The following is a 17,880-nucleotide window of genomic DNA, read 5'->3' as shown; positions in this document are numbered from 1 at the left end:
AGGGCATGGCAACCCACGCCTGTATTCTTCCCTGGAGAATCTTATGGACAGAGAAGCCTGGTGGGCTACAGTACATAAGGTCACCAAGAGTTGGACACAATGGACATGACTTAGCACAACACATTAGACAAATGAAAATATTCCCGAGATTGTGAGCACTTGGGTTTAATGTGATATTCATTGTGGTAGCTGGTATATACATTTCTTTTGCCATCGAAGGTTATTTTAGAAGGAAGAAAAGAATAGTGATGCTAAGGAAGAAAATATTGAAAGAAACCACATTACAAGGGGGAAATGGTAGAGGTAAAAGAGGGCTTTCAATAATTAAGATACATTTTATCAGGGACTGAAAGACCAGAATGGAAAATGAAGAATTGAAATATGCATTATAAATATTACAAAATTGATTTTTGAAAGGTCTATTCAAGTAATGTATGAAGTTTAAAAATCACTTGCAAAATAATTTTTAAATGAGGATTTAACAGTAGTAATTAAAACTTAGGAACTTGGAATATTGATTTCCAAAAGAGATTCTCAGAGTCTCATGCCTGGATTAACTGCAAATAAGCCAGAGGTCTTCTTTTTTTTTCTTTTTTCTCCACCATTAAGAAATACACTGTCCATTTGTTTTGACAGAATATACCAAAAAAAAAAAAGCAAAACAAAAACATAAAAAAAAAACAACAAAGCCAGAAAGGATTAAACATTCACGACAAATAGAATATTATCTTCATAGAATGTGACATTAGAATTATTTTGAAAACATGAAATCAATAAGCAATTCTAAGAAGCAGTAAGAGGGAATTTAGAAATTCTTTTTTTTTGTTCAAAGGCCGCAGCTCCCGATATCTGAACCATAACCACACAACATCAACCCAAACACAGGTGCTCCTTGTCTTTTGCCTCGTGTGCTTGTTCCAAAGTGCCTCTGTACCACTAAATTATGAGTACGGTGAAATATTGCAATCTCTATTTTGTTATTGCTGAAGGCCCTGATAAAATGTGAATTGCCTTAGTGCTAGGTATTGTTTCTTTTACATGCACTCTTTGTAGGGAAAAAATAAAATCTGAGAAGTTAGGAGGCAGAAGAGAAAAAGAGCTTAGAGAGCAATTTCATCACCTATAAAATAATAAAGCAGAATGCCAGACTGTGAATACAACATATTTGTATGTTCTTACAACCAGGCCATGATAGACCTTGCATCCCAACCACACTGAACTTCAAATCCTACAGGATTCTACATTATCTCGCACCTCACCCTTCACTCTCTCTAGATTCCAAGTTGTTTAAGAATTGCTCATGTTGTTTGGCGTTCTATTAGAAATAAAGTCATTTAAACCAATTATTAGTATTAAATGGTGAATGTCTATGTTGCAGTTTATATTTGCTATGTAAACCTCAGTAAGTTAAGCTATTTGCTTTTTCTTCTATTCTTAGGTATGTTGGGTTGATTCTGAATATTAGCTCGACTGCTTCTAAATAGGATGGCAAATGATATCACTTTATATTTTTAACTTTTCAATTTATATTGGAGTAGAGGGAATTAACAATGTTGTCATAGTCTCAGGTTTCATAGTTTTATAGCAAAGCACCTGAGCCATACATATACAAGTATCCATTCTGCCCCAAACTCCCCACACACCCAGTATGCCACATAATATTGAGCAGAATTCCCTAGCAATACAGTAGGCCTGTGTTGGTTATCTATTTTAAATGTAGCAAGCTGTACATGTAGATTCCATATTCCCTAACTGATGTCACCTTAGCTCCTGAGAATAAGGTTCGGTAACTTGAGCTCCCTCTGGTGTCTGTCTAGTCCCTTTTGCAGTAGCTAAAAGAGACAGAAAAAAAAAAAAATCAATTGTAAAATATCAACTTTTATAATAAAAACTTCTATAAAATAGCAACAATAGCCTACATTTTTACATAGCCTTCCATAAGAAGTGAGCATGACTTTTAAGTTAATTTGGAACAAGGAAACAGGCATTCTTATGATAGACATTTTATATCCAGAGACTGTTTGCTAGAAATAAGATAAGACAAATGCAATTTTGGAATAGTCCTTTGAATTTTTGCCTTTCAAATCTCTAAACTCTGTAAAAATGGGTTGCTTATCATTAAGAGTTGATGCTAAAATTTGTATTTAATAGGTGAGCTCGTTAGTATCACTATCAATAATACTAAATCAAAGCTGCTGCTGCTAAGTCACTTCAGTCGTGTCCGACTCTGTGCAACCCCATAGACGGCGGCCAACCAGGCTTCCCCGTTGCTGGGATTCTCCAGGCAAGAACACTGGAGTGAGTTGCCATTTCCTTCTCCAATGCACGAAAGTGAAAAGTGAAAGTGAAGTCACTCAGTCGTGTCCGACCCTCAGCGATTCCATGGACTGCAGCCTAGGAGGCTCCTCTGTCCATGGGATTTTCCAGGCAGGAGTACTGGAGTGGGGTGCCATTGCCTTCTCCGAAATCAAAGCTATATATCCAAAAAGAACGTATTCTATTTAACCATGTTTGTTTCCCCTCAAAAGCTTTCATTTAAGTGGAGAGAAAATTTCAGGAGACTAAAAAAGTCACAAGTTTTATAAACTTTGTAAAAGCCTATTATGTGATTTAAGAAAGGTAACAAAGAGGTTACAGCTTATAATTACATGGAAGACACTCTATATCCTAATGTTTTATTACAATTATTTCTTTAAGCTCTCTGATGTGAATGAGTACTTTAAACCTACTTGACTTTGCTATATTAATGTTGTAGGATTAGTCATGAACATTTCAACAGGATTTGATATCCAAGGCAATGGCACCCTACTCCAGTACGCTTGCCTGGAAGATCCCATGGACGGAGGAGCCCGGTGGGCTGCAGTCTATGGGGTTGCTCAGAGTCAGACATGACAGAGCAACTTCACTTTCACTTTTCACTTTCATGCATTGGAGAAGGAAATGGCAACCCACTCCAGTATTCTTGCCTGGAGAATCCCAGGGACGGGGAAGCCTGGTGGGCTGCCGTCTCAGGGGTCGCACAGAGTCGGACATGACTGAAGCAACTTAGCAGCAGCAGCAGACATGGAAATACATGTTGCTCAATCTTTAATTTTTTTTAAAAAATATAAATTAAAAAAATGCCCAGATAACCAACAAGGACCTACTGTATAGCACATGGAACTCTACTCAGTGTTATGTGACAGCCTGGATGGGAGGGAAATTTAGAGAAGAGTGGATATATGCATGGTTGACTCTTTGCTGTTCACCGGAAACTGTCATGACATTGTTCATTGGGTGGCTCAGACTGTACAGTGTCTGTCTACAATGTGAGAGACCTGGGTTTGATCCCTGGGTTGGGAAGGTTCCCTGGAGTGGGAAATGGCAACCCACTCCAGTACTCTTGCCTTGAAAATCCCATGGAGAGAGGAGCTTGGTGCAGGCTACTATCCATGGGGTCACAAAGAGTCGGGCACGACTGAGTGACTTCATTTTTTCTTTCAGTTCAGTTCAGTTGTGTCCAACTCTTTGCGACCCTATGAACTGCAGCATGCCAGGCCTCCCTGTCCATCACCAGCTCCCAGAGACTATACCCCAATACAAAATAAAAAGTTAAAAAAAACCTGCCTAGTAAATTGCCTGTTAGTAGTCTATGTTGTTTCACTGCTTTCCCTGTTTCCATAAAGACATATGCCCATACATTTAATATTCAAGAAATGCTTATTATCTTAACTTCCAGTTATACAACATCTGAATGCAGAGTTCCAAAGAATAGCAAGTAGAGATAAGAAAGCCTTCTTCAGCGATCAATGCAAAGAAATAGAGGAAAACAACTGAATGGGAGAGACTAGGGATCTCTTCAAGAAAATCAGAGATATCAAAGAAACACTTCATGCAAAGATGAGCTCGATAAAGGACAGAAATGGTATGGACCTAACAGACGCAGAAGATATTAAGAAGACATGGCAAGAATACACAGAAAACTGTACAAAAAAGATCTTCACAACCCAGATAATCACAATGGTGTGATCACTGACCTAGAGCCAGACATCCTGGAATGTGAAGTCAAGTGGGCCTTAGAAAGCATCACTACGAATAAAGGTAGTGGAGGGGATGGAATTCCAGTTGAGCTATTCCAAATCCTGAAAGTTGATGCTGTGAAAGTGCTGCACTCAATATGCTAGCAAATTTGGAAAACTCAGCAGTGGCCACAGGACTGGAAAAGGTCAGTTTTCATTCCAGTCCCAAAGAAAGGCAATGCCAAAGAATGCTCAAACTACCACACAATTGCACTCATCTCACACACTAGTAAATAACGCTCAAAATTCTCCAAGCCAGGCTTCAGCAATATGTGAACCGTGAAATTCCTGATGTTCAAGCTGGTTTTAGAAAAGGCAGGGGATCCAGAGATCAAATTGCCAACATCTGCTGGATCATGGAAAAAGCAAGAGCGTTCCAAAAAAACATCTATTTCTGCTTTATTGACTATGCCAAAGCCTTTGACTGTGTGGATCACAATAAACTGTGGGAAATTCTGAAAGAGATGGGAATATCAGACCACCTGATCTGCCTCTTGAGAAATTTGTATGCAGGTCAGGAAACAACAGTTAGAACTGGACATGGAACAACAGACTGGTTCCAAATAGGAAAAGGAGTACATAAAGGCTGTATATTGTCACCCTGTTTATTTAACTTATATGCAGAGTACATCATGAGAAACGCTGGACTGGAAGAAACACAAGCTGGAATCAAGATTGCTGGGAGAAATATCCATAACCTCAGATATGCAGATGACACCACCCTTATGGCAGAAAGTGAAGAGGAACTAAAAAGCCTCTTGATGAAAGTGAAAGAAGAGAGTGAAAAAGTTGGCTTAAAGCTCAACATTCAGAAAACGAAGATCATGGCATCCGGTCCCATCACTTCATGGGAAATAGATGGGGAAACAGTGGAAACAGTGTCAGACTTTATTTTTCTGGGCTCCAAAATCACTGCAGATGGTGACTGCAGCCATGAAATTAAAAGACGCTTACTCCTTGGAAGGAAAGTTATGACCAACCTAGATAGCATGTCCCAAAGTAGAGACATTACTTTGCCAACAAAGGTCCATCTAGTCAAGGCTATGGTTTTTCCTGTGGTTATGTATGGATGTGAGAGTTGGACTGTGAAGAAGGCTGAGCGCTGAAGAACTGATGCTTTTGAACTGTGGTGTTGGAGAAGACTCTTGAGAGTCCCTTGGACTGCAAGGAGATCCAACCAGTCCATCCTAAATTAGATCAGTCCTGGGTGTTCATTAGTAGGAATGATGCTAAAGCCGAAACTCCAATACTTTGGCCACTTCATGGGAAGAGTTGACTCATTGGAAAAGACTGTGATGCTGGGAGGGATTGGGGGCAGGAGGAGAAGGGGACGACAGAGGATGAGATGGCTGGATGGCATCACCGACTCGATGGATGTTAGTTTGAGTGAACTCCGGGAGTTGGTGATGGACTGGGAGGCCTGGTGTGCTGCAGTTCGTGGGGTCACAAAGAGTTGGACAGGACTGAGCAACTGATCTGATCTGATCTATACAGTGTTAGGACTTTCTGCTCCATATGTATGTAGCATGTAAATATAAATATATATTTAATATAAATTAGGTATTTACATGATTGTAAATTACATGATTGTATATTTATACACATGATGTACCCTTATATGTGTGTGTATGCTCAGTCACTCAGTTTTGTCTGATTCTTTGCAAACCCATGGACTCTAACCTGCCAGGCTCCTCTGTTCATTGTATTCTCCAGGCCAGAATACTGGAAGGGGTTGCTATTTCCTATTCCAGGAGATCTTCCTGACCCAGGGACTGAACCCCCATCTCCTGAGTCTCTTGCATTGACAGGTGGATTCTTTACCACTGTGCCACCTGGGAAGTGTACCCTTATATAGACTACTAATATTTATATAAATTATACATATAAAATACATATTACAATATAAGACTCATCACTGATAATTCTCATATGTGATTATTACACATGCAGAGCTATTTTAAAAGTAAATAATCAAAGTTGGATAAAATATTCAGAAAGCAAAATATATATTTTGAATACAAATATAATTCTCTAAAATTATATAGTATTCTTTTGTAAGAATCTGGCTATGCTTAGCTTTCATAATAATCCAACTTCAGAGTAGAAAGTAAATAGAAGAAAAGATTAAAAAAATAAAAAGAGAACAACGGATGATAACTGTCTAGAGATTAGCCAAACTACTTCATGGTACTTCTGCCTTGTCATACATTTTGCTTAGTCAAGTAGCCTGCAGTGACCATAAGCTGACACTAACCCCTCATCTTGGCACCTGTGCTAGACAACAACGTGTTGTCAGAACTAAACTATAATTCTTTAATGGAATTGCCTGATAGCTTTGCTGGTAAAGAATCCGCCTGCAACAAGGGAGACCTCGGTTTGATTCCTGGGTCAGGAAGATCCCCTGCAGAAGGGATAGGCTACCCACTCCAATATTCTTGGGCTTCCCTGGTGGCTCAGACAGTAAAGAATCTGCCTAAAATGCAGGAGACCTGGGTTCAGTCCCTGGGTTGGGAAGATCCCCTGGAGGAGAGCATGGCAACCCACTCCTGTATTCTTGCCTGGAGAATTCCATGAACAGAGGAGCTTGGCAGGATACAGTTCATGAGGTCATAAAGAGTCGGACACAACTGAGTGACTAAGCATGCACACAGGCATGATTCCTTAACAGTCTTCATGATCAACAGTCTCCCCTGCCTCCCAGTGCCTTCTTCAAATGAGCCCCTTAGATAAGACCTCCGAGTAACTTACCAAAACCCTGCTCTTTTGTTCTGAATTGACCAATCTGGTCTCAGGCTAGTGATTCCAAAGCACTATAGACTCTAACAAAGACATACGCTCTATGTGTGTGTGTGTGTTTATCGCTCAGTTATGTCCAACTCTTTGTGACCCCATGGACTGTAGCCCACCAGGTTTCTCTGTCCATGGACCTCTCCAGGCAAGAATACTGGAAGGGGTTGCCATTTCCTCCTCCAATGTGCTCTATAGATAAGCACATTTTTGTTCAGTTGCTAAATTGTGTCTGACTCCTTCGTAATCCCATGGACTGTAGCCCACCAGGCACCTCTGTCTATGGGATTTCCCAGGCAAGAATACTGGAGTGGGTTGCCACTTCCTTCTCCAGGGGATCTTCCAGATCCGGGGATTGAACCCATGTCTCCTGCATTGGCAGGTGGGTTCTTCACCCTTGAGCCACCTGTAACTATATCACATGATGCTGGATAACTTATTGATTGCCATTTTAAAAGAGTTAAATGTATGCAAAGCTATTTCATATAATAGAAATAATTCACAATTCTTCTAATCAAGGTGGGTGAAGTTTAAAATTTTTTTAAAGAAGGCCAAAAAAAACCCAGCATCTGAACTTGTGTCAACTTCTGCAAAATATTAACATATGCTTGGCCAAGACAGAAATCTAAAGTTCCTTAGTAAAACAATGCCAGTATTGTAGTTCTTAGGTATATTTTTAAAACTCTGCTAAAATAAAACAAAACAAACAAGGAGAATGCATTTTCTTCCTTTGAGAATATATAGTTATCTATGAAAAAAAAATACAAGTTCTCTCAATAAAATGTGTTTGCTTCTTAGGTCAACCAGTGAGAAAATCATCTTCAGATCTCTTATGTGTTAGTTGCTCAGTTATGTCCAATTCTTTGCAACCCCATGAACTGTAATCTGCCAGGCTCTTCTGTCCATGGAATGCTACAGGCAAGAATGCTGGAGTTGGTAGCCATTCCCTCCGCCAAGGGATCTTTCTGACCCCTGCATTGCAGGCAGATTCTTTACCATCTGAGCCACCAGGGAAGCCCCCAGATCTCCAAGTGGGAAGAATAAACTTGAGTTGAATACCTACTTTGGTGCTTCCTCTTCCTAAGACTCCAGTCACCATATCTCTCTGGGAATAGCAGCACGTAATGAACAAAGAGGTGCTCTTTTTAGCATCAGGAGGAAGTCTGAGATGCTCCAGTTGACAGGGAGATTATACTGAGAGATCTGAAAAAAAAGAGCTTTGGAAAGCCTAGCTGGTCGAAAAGCTTTACCCTTTTCTGGTAAAAACAAAAAAACAAAACTTCTCTGTTAGAGCTGCAAACTCTAATCTCTAACTTGCACATGTTCATTTGAAGTCTGACACTGCAGTAAGCGACATGATGTACCTGGACTCAATTTTTGCATTTTTATAGCCTAAGGAAGTTATATAGGGCATTGGGTTCTCAGGGAAGGAAAAGTAATTTATTCATCTTTCACGGATCACTAATTAATAAGTTCTGCTGTTCTTCTAGATGACTATCCTGAATCACCAAAGATATATGAAAGATACCACCTTAACAATACTTCCCACATGAGGTGTGAGAGACAGGAACATGCATACATAAATAGATTTCCATGACTATTAGCAAAAAACCACCATTTCGGTAGAAGGCGAAGGGTCCTTAATCATGTTCTAGTCCATCTAGACATAAATGTGGCACTTATTTTTTGCTTTTCTGAAAAAACAATCTATGAATTTAAAATGCAGTATATTTAGTTGTAGTACATTTAGTAATTTGTCTGTCATTATAATATTGCCTTGCATTTTTAGTTTAATTTTTTATGTTTTGTAATTCTATTTAGCCAAAAACTAACTGCTTTTTTATCATACACAAACATATTTCAGGGTAGAAGTAGGAATATTTATATAAACTCTGTCAATGCATTTTCTCTAAGTTTAATGGAAAAAAGTGCAAAATAATGGTAAAATAATGTTTGTTAAGTTTCATAAACCTTCAGGTATTAATAAGTGATGGCATATGCATAACACAATATGTATATAGAATAGAGGCAATAATATATGCATTGCTAATTATTCTAACTATTTCTATTTCAAAATGGCATATGGCAAGGTCCAGAAAGTTGTATAAGTCAAATGAGTGGTAAACTGAAAGGTATTTTTTATTTCTAAGTACATAAACCTACTTCTCCATGGAATTCTAAAAACTCATACTTATATATGATTCCAAACTATAAAATTATATTCATTTTTTGTTCCAAAGTGTTACCTACGATCTAGCAATCAGCTCAAGTTATATCATACATAGCAAATAATACACAAGGAAAGATTTTCAGTGTGTACGATTGCCAATGTTTTAAAATTATATTATTTCATTTACATCATGGTTTTACTGGAAAAAAAAAAAAAAAAGACTCACTGACCATCATGCTTTTATAGTACAGATCAAACTACTCTGCTCTGAACCCATTGCCGAAAGATAGACGTGTTGAAATGCAGCTGTTGATGGACCCAATGCTACTATCATTCTGATATTTCATATATCAGAGTAATGGGTTTGAAGAACCAAATCAATTACGAGTCTTGGATGGGCAATCAAAACCCCACTGGGAAGAATGCAGGGTAGAAATTGCTTTGAACAAGTGTTCAAACTAGCAAAGGATTTGAAAAGACAGGTACATGGATGTCACAACAAAATACCAGCTTTTCTAACAAATAATGGAACAGAATCTAGTGACCAATAATATCACTATATTAAATGCCACCCTTAACAGTGGTATAGCAGTATTTGTTTGAGGTTCCACCTATCTAGCTACATGTAAATATGGACAGAGATAAGAGTTGCATATAAAAAATATCATTTTAAGCAAGAGCTTTCTTTTTATGCCAGTGACAGAGATATATGTTTGTTCGTTTTGGTTTGAGAGAGGGTAGCATGGTAAAAGGGCATCCCTGTTAGCTCAGCTGGTAAAGAATCCACCTGCAATGCAGGAGACCCATTTCATTTCCTGTGTCAGAAAATCCCCTGGAGAAGGGATAGTCTACCCACTGCAGGATTCATGGGCTTCCCTGGTGGATCAGATGGTAAAGAATCAGCCTGCAATGTGGGAGACCTGGGTTCAGTCACTGGGTTGGGAAGATCCCTTGAAGGTGAGCATGGCAACCCACTCCAGTATTCTTGCCTGGAGAATCCCTATAGACAGAGGAGACTGGAGGGCTGTCTACAGACCACAGGATCCCAAAGGGTGGGACACACCTGAGCGGCTAAGCACAGCACAGAGCACAGCATAGTGAAAAAGGCCTAAGTCATAGGCATGACTCTCAGCATGTCATTTAATACTCTGGGCTTCTGTTTTAAGCCTAAGGGCTCAGATGAGTTCTGCTGAAAAGCCTTGCAGCTACAAAGTCTTAATGATCCTGAGGCATGCTCCTGATGTACTCTCATCGTCAGCATGCTATCAGAGGCTAGCTCATGGCACACAGATTGCCTAAAGGGTTGCATCTGCTTCTCGAACATCCATGCCAGACATTTCAGAGAACACACCGAAAAAGTACGGCATGTGGACCATGCCTTTTCCCTCATCTATTTGCTCTTCATTCATTTCAGAGTTCACTGCTTATTTCTTGTGTGTTACAGACAGAAAATGCACTCTGGAGACACATGGCGTTCTCATGTCGAACAGAATGGTCTCAAGCCACAGTCCATCCTTTGCTAAGTTGGCATTTAAAAAAAAAATAATTCATGGAGATAAAAATAATAATTCCATGGCATAAAGCCTTATTTGGCTATTATGAAATTGATTTCTGTAGATTATCATTCAACATTTAGCGAACATCCAACCATGCAGCAGGTGCTGTCAGAAAACAATGTTTTGTCACATTTCCCACCCAGTGGGCATAATTACGATCCAAACTAGAGAGGTAAATCAAACATCACAAACCCTGACAGCTTTCCTTAACACAGTGGTCACCTCTGAGCATGATTGAAGCCTTAAGGTGATACTACTTAGCAGCTAGTCTTCTGCTCCTTTATTTATCAAGCCAGATGTATCTTGAATGAAATTGCTTTCTAAAGATGTAAGAACTAATATAGTACCCATAATACATTCTGTGACCATGTTCAAAATTTCTTTACCAACTGAAGAAGAACAGGAACATGGTGGTATGCTCGAGCATAATTTATGTTAGTGCTGCTTTAATTGTGTTTGCAGTATTCACAAGGAAGCATTCTATTTGGATAATTACTCATCTTCGTGAAGATCAGTAATTTGGCTCACGAACACTTCAGAAAATTACCCAAAATGTTGCAAGAAGAGAATTTCCTACAAACACTCAGACCTACAGAGTATAAATAAGTGCTTCTTCCCTCCTCCTTCCACCAGAATATTTTAAGAAACTCTTCTAAGCATTTTTGTGCTTTTAAGTTGTTCATAAGAATGCCTTTTTTTGGTAATGAAGGAGCAAGTTATTTTTCTTTTTTATGTGTACAATTTATTATGCCATATAATAAAAATTATAAATGTTATGACGTGTATGTGTGTTAGTCACTCAGTCATATCCGACTCTTTGCGACCCCAAGGACTGTAGCTCACCAGGCTCTTCTGTCCATGGAATTATCCAGGAAAGAATACTGCAGTGGGTTGCCATTCCCTTCTCCAGGAGATCTTCCCGACCCAGGGCTCAAACCTGGGTCTCCTGCATTGCAGGCAGATGCTTTACCATCTGAGCCACCAGGGAACTTATGGGCATTTAAATACATGCTAAGATACTTATAAGTCTAAATAAATCCAACATGCACAAAATAAAAGTATTAAACGTCATCTCTACATATATAATGTTGTTCTGTCATTAATAGTTATTTACCAGCACATTGAGTATTATTTATTTGTACATTACTTCTAATTGTTAACAACCAGTAAAATAACAAAATTATACATTTTAGATAAATATATATAGTGTATATATATCATAATCAATGCTTCAAAACTTGATGACAGAGATCACAGATTAACATTGTGAACCTTTTTAATGCTAAGTTATACATCTAGAATTTTTGCTAATTTATTTGATGATTTTATCATTAAAGTTAACTAAGTATATCAAAATTGTAATCTGTGGGGATGTTTTTCATTTTTTTTTCCCTTTTCCTTTCTAAAACTGTTTTTGTTGTCTTAATAGTCTTCAGTAATTGGCTTCTAAGTGCATTATTTGTAAAGGAGATGCTGTAAACTGATTGACATACCAGTCTTCATGGTCAAGAATGCCTGGATCCAAACCGCAGCTCATGACTCTGTGACCTTGTTCAGCGGCCAGAGCTCTTTGTCCTCAGGCTTCTTGTCTATGACATGGGAATAACAACAGGCCTCATAAAACTTCTTTGAGAAATAAACTGGGTGATGTGTATAAAGGACTTGAATCATAGCACGTATTAGCTATTGAAAACTGACCACTTTGCTAATGCACGTTGTTGGAGGAGGTTCTCAAGAAGATAATGCCGCTGGCTGACCCCGGAGCTGAAGTCAGACAATCAGAGGTCACTCACCTCTCCCAGCCTTGGAATGTACAATCGTCCACCTTTCATACAGAGGAGCCATATTCACGGACACAGCCTTGAGAAAACAAGGCATCACTGAGACCATCTGCATTGCATACATGACTGAACCCAAATATGGCCTCTATATACTCTCAAGATTCTGGTGAGCTGGTGTAAAGATCTACTCGTCATGCAGGTTGCCCAAGGTAAGCCTCATATGTAAGTTTCCTCGCTTATTAAGCTTAGTATTTACCAATCTAGAGTGGGCTGCCACTTTCTTCAGACCACCTGCTCTCCTCGCTCTCTTTGTATGAGGGCCAGTTTCAGATTTCACCCAGAAAGGGCTCAAGTTCTCAAATCAACAAATCTAAATATTAGTAAGTTCTCTAGCTTTAGATATGGTACATATTTTACATCATATTATAATTATGTTTTACCCTGTGTTGCTGTTCTTATTCATTATATTATAGCTACCATGATAAGAGTTTATTCATTCTAATTATAGGCTATTCAAATTAATTTTTTTCAGTAGCCATCTAGTAAGCACCTATAATCAAGAAAGTAATTCTATATGTTACAAACAACACAGAAAAATAAAACGTTTATTATGAAGGACTGAGTATAATGCTTTATGAACTACCTAACTATATTAAATCTGACTCTAACTTCCTATTTTCTCTCTTTGCTTTATGCTTAAAGGATTGATTAGGGCCAATTATTTATTGAGCATCTATTTGTTGATAAGACACATTTAGAAATATTTAGAAATACTGGTTATTTGGTAATTTTAGCCAATAAATTGTCAGCCTATGGTTATTTGGCTTGGTTTTGCAGTTTTAAATCAGTTTTTGGCATTGGTAGCTAATAGTCACTTTAGCAATTAGAGATGAAAGCTGAATTAAGAGAAGAGGAATCTATTAATATATAATAATGGCTTTAGAGTCACCAATAAATAAAACTGCTCCTCTGAAATCATTAGAATAGAATTTAACTTTTAAAAAATGTCTTAACAGGCAATACTCTCACACTTCATTTAGGAAATAAATTATAGAATTATATTATGTAGTGATTAGGAAATTGATCTTGCATTTTTCCATTTTTAAGCATTCTGTAGCACAAAAAATATTACTCTGGATTCAAGTTATAATTTAGCTCTTTAAGCTCAATGAATTTGGGCAGGTCATTTAATCTTTCTCAGCATCAGGTTTTTTTCATTTGTAAATTTAGAGAGTAAGACTCATATGTTATATCTAAAATCTCTCATCCATTTGGTTATTGACTAGTGGAACATACATGATGATGGTATAGAGAACAAAAAGTTTAGTTTACTACTGAATATTTAGTTGTAAGTAAGAGGAGATCCAGACATAAAAGCCTTATAAATAATTATGATTATTAGGACTTTTGATTTCAAAGAAGAAAAATATCATCCTACAAATCTACCAAATAATATATTCAAATAAACAGAATTAAGACAGAAACAGTGAATTAGACCACACTTTGGTCTTTCTAATTTTAAGTGAACCTAATTTTACCAGACTTAGGTGTTACTGTGATGCTTTCTTGAGATACCACCTGTAATTTGAAGAAGATACACTTAAAGTTTGCATTTTCTGAACACTGATTTTATTTCCTGTATGAACAATGAATTCTGAAGTTATATTTTATAACTACTATTTAATATTGCCACCTGCTAATTTCCAAGATGTATTGGGTATAATTATTCTTTTAATAAGGGAAGCAGTCAAGAGTATATTTAAGTGGCAGGTTTCATGGATGTTGCCATAGTCCTGGTCCTCCCTATAGCACTTTACATCCCCCTCCACAACCTGTATTAGCACTGACTTCTCAATACCACTAGATTCTTAAATACAGATGCTCTGCTTCAGGGATCCATTATAAACGATCCTCTTAAGTTGGATTAACATATATACACTGCTATTTACAAAATAGATGAGCAATAAGGACCTACTGTATAGCACAGGGTACTGTGTGCTATTATTTTGTAATACACTATAGAAAAGAACCTGAAAAAATAATATACATGTGTATATATGTATGTGTTTGTTTTTCATATATATGAATTTATATAATATATAGATAGATACTTCACTTTGTTGTATCCCTGAAACTAATATGACATTTTAAACCAACTATACTTTGATTTAAAAACATCTTCAAGAGTTTTAAAACAATGCTGCTTTAGCTCTGATAAATTAAATAGTTCTACAAGTCTTTTCAGAATTACCCGACCCCTTCAGTATAAGTGCTATAGTTTGGAGCATTACTAAGTTCAAAATTCTGGGGCCTGGTCTCAGTATTCACTTATTAGTGTTACTATGGAAACAGTTATGAGAGCAAGGGAGGTAAAACTGGTATAGAATCCAGGGAGGGGGCAGTTATCATGGTAGCAGGTGTAAGGTCATTGTGAAATATCAGAAGATACACTCTGTAGTAAGAAATGGATGGGGTCAATATCAAAGCTGGTAAAGACAGAACACAAAGGCCTGCAAATCTGACATGCTGAAAGGAGATGGGTAATCAGGATATAAAACCAAAAATGGAGTAGAGACACAGAGGGAGGCAACAATAAAAGGGAAGATACTGAAGTTTTAGGTGAGTCTGGAGAGATTTCACAGATGGATCAGAGGCCCCCATGCATGCCCTCATTCTTGTTGTATGCTCAGCTGCCCAGTGATATCTGACTCTTTGTGACCTCATGGACTCTAGTCCTCCAGGCTCCTAGGTCCACGGAATTTTCCAGGCAAGAATATTGGAGTGTACTGCCATTTCTGACTCCAGGGGATCTTCCCGACCCAGGGATCAAACCTGCATCTCCTGTGTCTCCTGCAGTGGTATGTGGGTTCTTTATACTGCTCCACTTGAGAAGCCCTCATGCTGGCTTACCTGAGTATATTTTCAACAGGCACAAGATACCTAGATTGCTGATATTATTTGTTTGGCTTCAAACTGGTTTTAGAAAAGGCAGAGGAACCAGATATCAAATTGCCAACATCTGCTGGATCATCGAAAAAGGAAGAGCGTTCCAGAGAAACATCTAGTTCTGCTTATTGACTATACCAAAACCTGTGTGTGGATCACAATAAACTGTGGAAAATTCTTCAAGAGATGGGAATACCAGACCACCTGACCTGCCTTTTGAGAAACCTGTATGCAGGTCAGGAAGCAACAGTTAGAAATGGATATAGAACAACAGACTGGTTCCAAATAGGAAAAGGAGTTCGTCAAGGCTGTATATTGTCCTCCTGATTATTTAACTCATATGCAGAGTACATCATGAGAAACGCTGGACTGGAAGAAGCACAAGCTGGAATCAAGATTGCGGGGAGAAATATCAATCACCTCAGATATGCAGATGACACCACCCATATGGCAGAAAGTGAAGAGGAACTAAAGAGCCTCTTGATGAAAATGAAAGTGGAGAGTGAAAAAGTTGGCTTAAAGCTCAACATTCAGAAAACGAAGATCATGGCATCCGGTCCCATCACTTCATGGGAAATGGGGAAACAGTGGAAACAGTGGCTGACTTTATTTTTCTGGGCTCCAAAATCACTGCAGATGGTGACTGCAGCCATGAAATTAAAAGATGCTTACTCCTTGGAAGGAAAGTTATGACCAACCTAGATAGCATATTCAAAAGCAGAGACATTACTTTGCCAGCAAAGGTTCGTCTAGTCAAGGCTATGGTTTTTCCTGTGGTCATGTATGGATGTGAGTTGGACTGGAAAGAAGGCTGAGCGCTGAAGAACTGATGCTTTTGAACTGTGGTGTTGGAGAAGACTCTTGAGAGTCCCTTGGACTGCAAGGAGATCCAACCAGTCCATTCTGAAGGAGATCAGCCCTGGGATTTCTTTGGAAAGAATGATTCTAAGGCTGAAACTCCAGTGCTTTGGCCACCTCATGTGAAGAGTTGACTCATTGGAAAAGACTCTGATGTTGGGAAGGATTGAGGGCAAGAGGGGAAGGGGACGACAGAGGATGAGATGGCTGGATGGCATCACTGACTCGATGGATGTGAGTCTGAGTGAACTCCGGGAGTTGGTGATGGACAGGGAAACCTGGCGTGCTGCTTTCATGGGGTTGCAAAGAATCTGGGACTGAACTGAACTGAAGTCAGTATGTGACATTATCTTCTGTTTTATTTAATATGCAACAGAGTATTAAGTATATTGAAACAAGAGTCATATAACTTAAATGTAAAATACTATTTAAGTAACATTTCTTGTAAAATTTCTCCAAAAAATGATTTAAATAAACATTTAATTCTGCCTTGACCTTGGGTATGGATTTTAATCAAAAGGCAACAAATATAAGCAATGCTAATTTTCATTCTAATTCCCTTAAGTCATCAGGACTTGTCCATTGTTTTAACTTTTAGACGTTTATTCAACAGATATTTATTGAATCCTTATCATCCTCCAGTGCTGTAGTAGGCACTGGAGATATATTAATGAAGAAAACAAATTCTTCATGCTTTTTACCCACAGTCTCTTATTAGTTCTACTGGAAGCCATCCCTGATTTTTACTTTTTCTTGATTCTTTTTCTTATCTATGAACCTTTTGCTCAATAATTCACTAGTTGGGGTAAAATCCACTGAGGAAATTAATTTAGCACTCTGGCAGATTGCTAAATGGATCTTAATGTTTTATAAACAGCCATTTCAGGAGGCTGTTAGCAATTTTTTGCATGTTTGAGCTTGAGTCAGACATGCTTTTGTTCTTGGAGGGATTCCACTGATAAGTCTATTTCAGTATGGAGCTATGAAGCATATATTCATCCATTTTGCTAAGTTATCTCTGACCTAATGAAGTCATCTACATGTAGCTGTTTCCACATTAAATGTGAAAGACATCATTCTGAATCACAAATTGAGTGTATGACTAGCAAAACTAGGCCTTTCTAGAAACATAATATTTATCTTTTTAAATTTATTTTAATGAAGATATACAGAACTGGCTTAAAACAACAGCTGGTTCTTAAGGTTTGCCTTCCAAACTGCCCCCAAACTATGCCATTCCCAAACATTTATTTACGAAGAGATAATTGATAGTTTGTTAATAGGACTGGGCAGCTTGGTCTTCTCATAGGTTGTTCCACTTACAGGTTTATACTTAAATAAGGATACTTTATGTAAAGGATATTGGGCTTGCAGTTTTCATTTTGCAGGCTATCCTTCAAGTTGATAAAACAAACATGGAAAATTACTTTTCCATTATAAAGAGTTAATATCATACACTCTTTAGTGTCAAATTTTGTACTGGAAGATGGGTACAAGTAAAAATACTTCTGAGAAAAATGGGGCAGCCTTTCGAGAAACAAACAATTGTTCCTTTTCTAGGGAGTTGCTCCCAGAGTCATAGTGAGAAAAATAATTTAGAGCAGGTTCTTCACCTGACATTCTATATTATTATTGTGTGGCTGTGCAAAGAAGGAAGCTTGCTATCATCTCTGGCCCTTGCCCACTGGCCGCCAGGAGCACCATCTTTCTAGGCATGATGACAG

At 38.1% G+C, this 17,880-nt stretch overlaps 1 long non-coding RNA gene across 1 annotated transcript; it reads right to left on the bottom strand.

Annotated features, from left to right (window-relative positions):
• Nucleotides 1-943: 943 nt before the first annotated feature.
• LOC132345455 (uncharacterized) lies at nucleotides 944-13,627 on the bottom strand. The gene is made up of 4 exons (XR_009494769.1): nucleotides 12,270-13,627; nucleotides 12,065-12,160; nucleotides 7,909-8,048; nucleotides 944-1,832 (listed from the first exon to the last, which is right to left on the bottom strand). It is a non-coding gene; the product is annotated as an uncharacterized lncRNA (long non-coding RNA).
• Nucleotides 13,628-17,880: the final 4,253 nt, after the last annotated feature.

The sequence above is a fragment of the Bos taurus genome, chromosome 1, assembly GCF_002263795.3.
Source record: "Bos taurus isolate L1 Dominette 01449 registration number 42190680 breed Hereford chromosome 1, ARS-UCD2.0, whole genome shotgun sequence".
NCBI classification, from domain to species: Eukaryota; Metazoa; Chordata; class Mammalia; order Artiodactyla; family Bovidae; genus Bos; species Bos taurus.
This window is presented reverse-complemented; position numbering and strand designations above follow the sequence as displayed.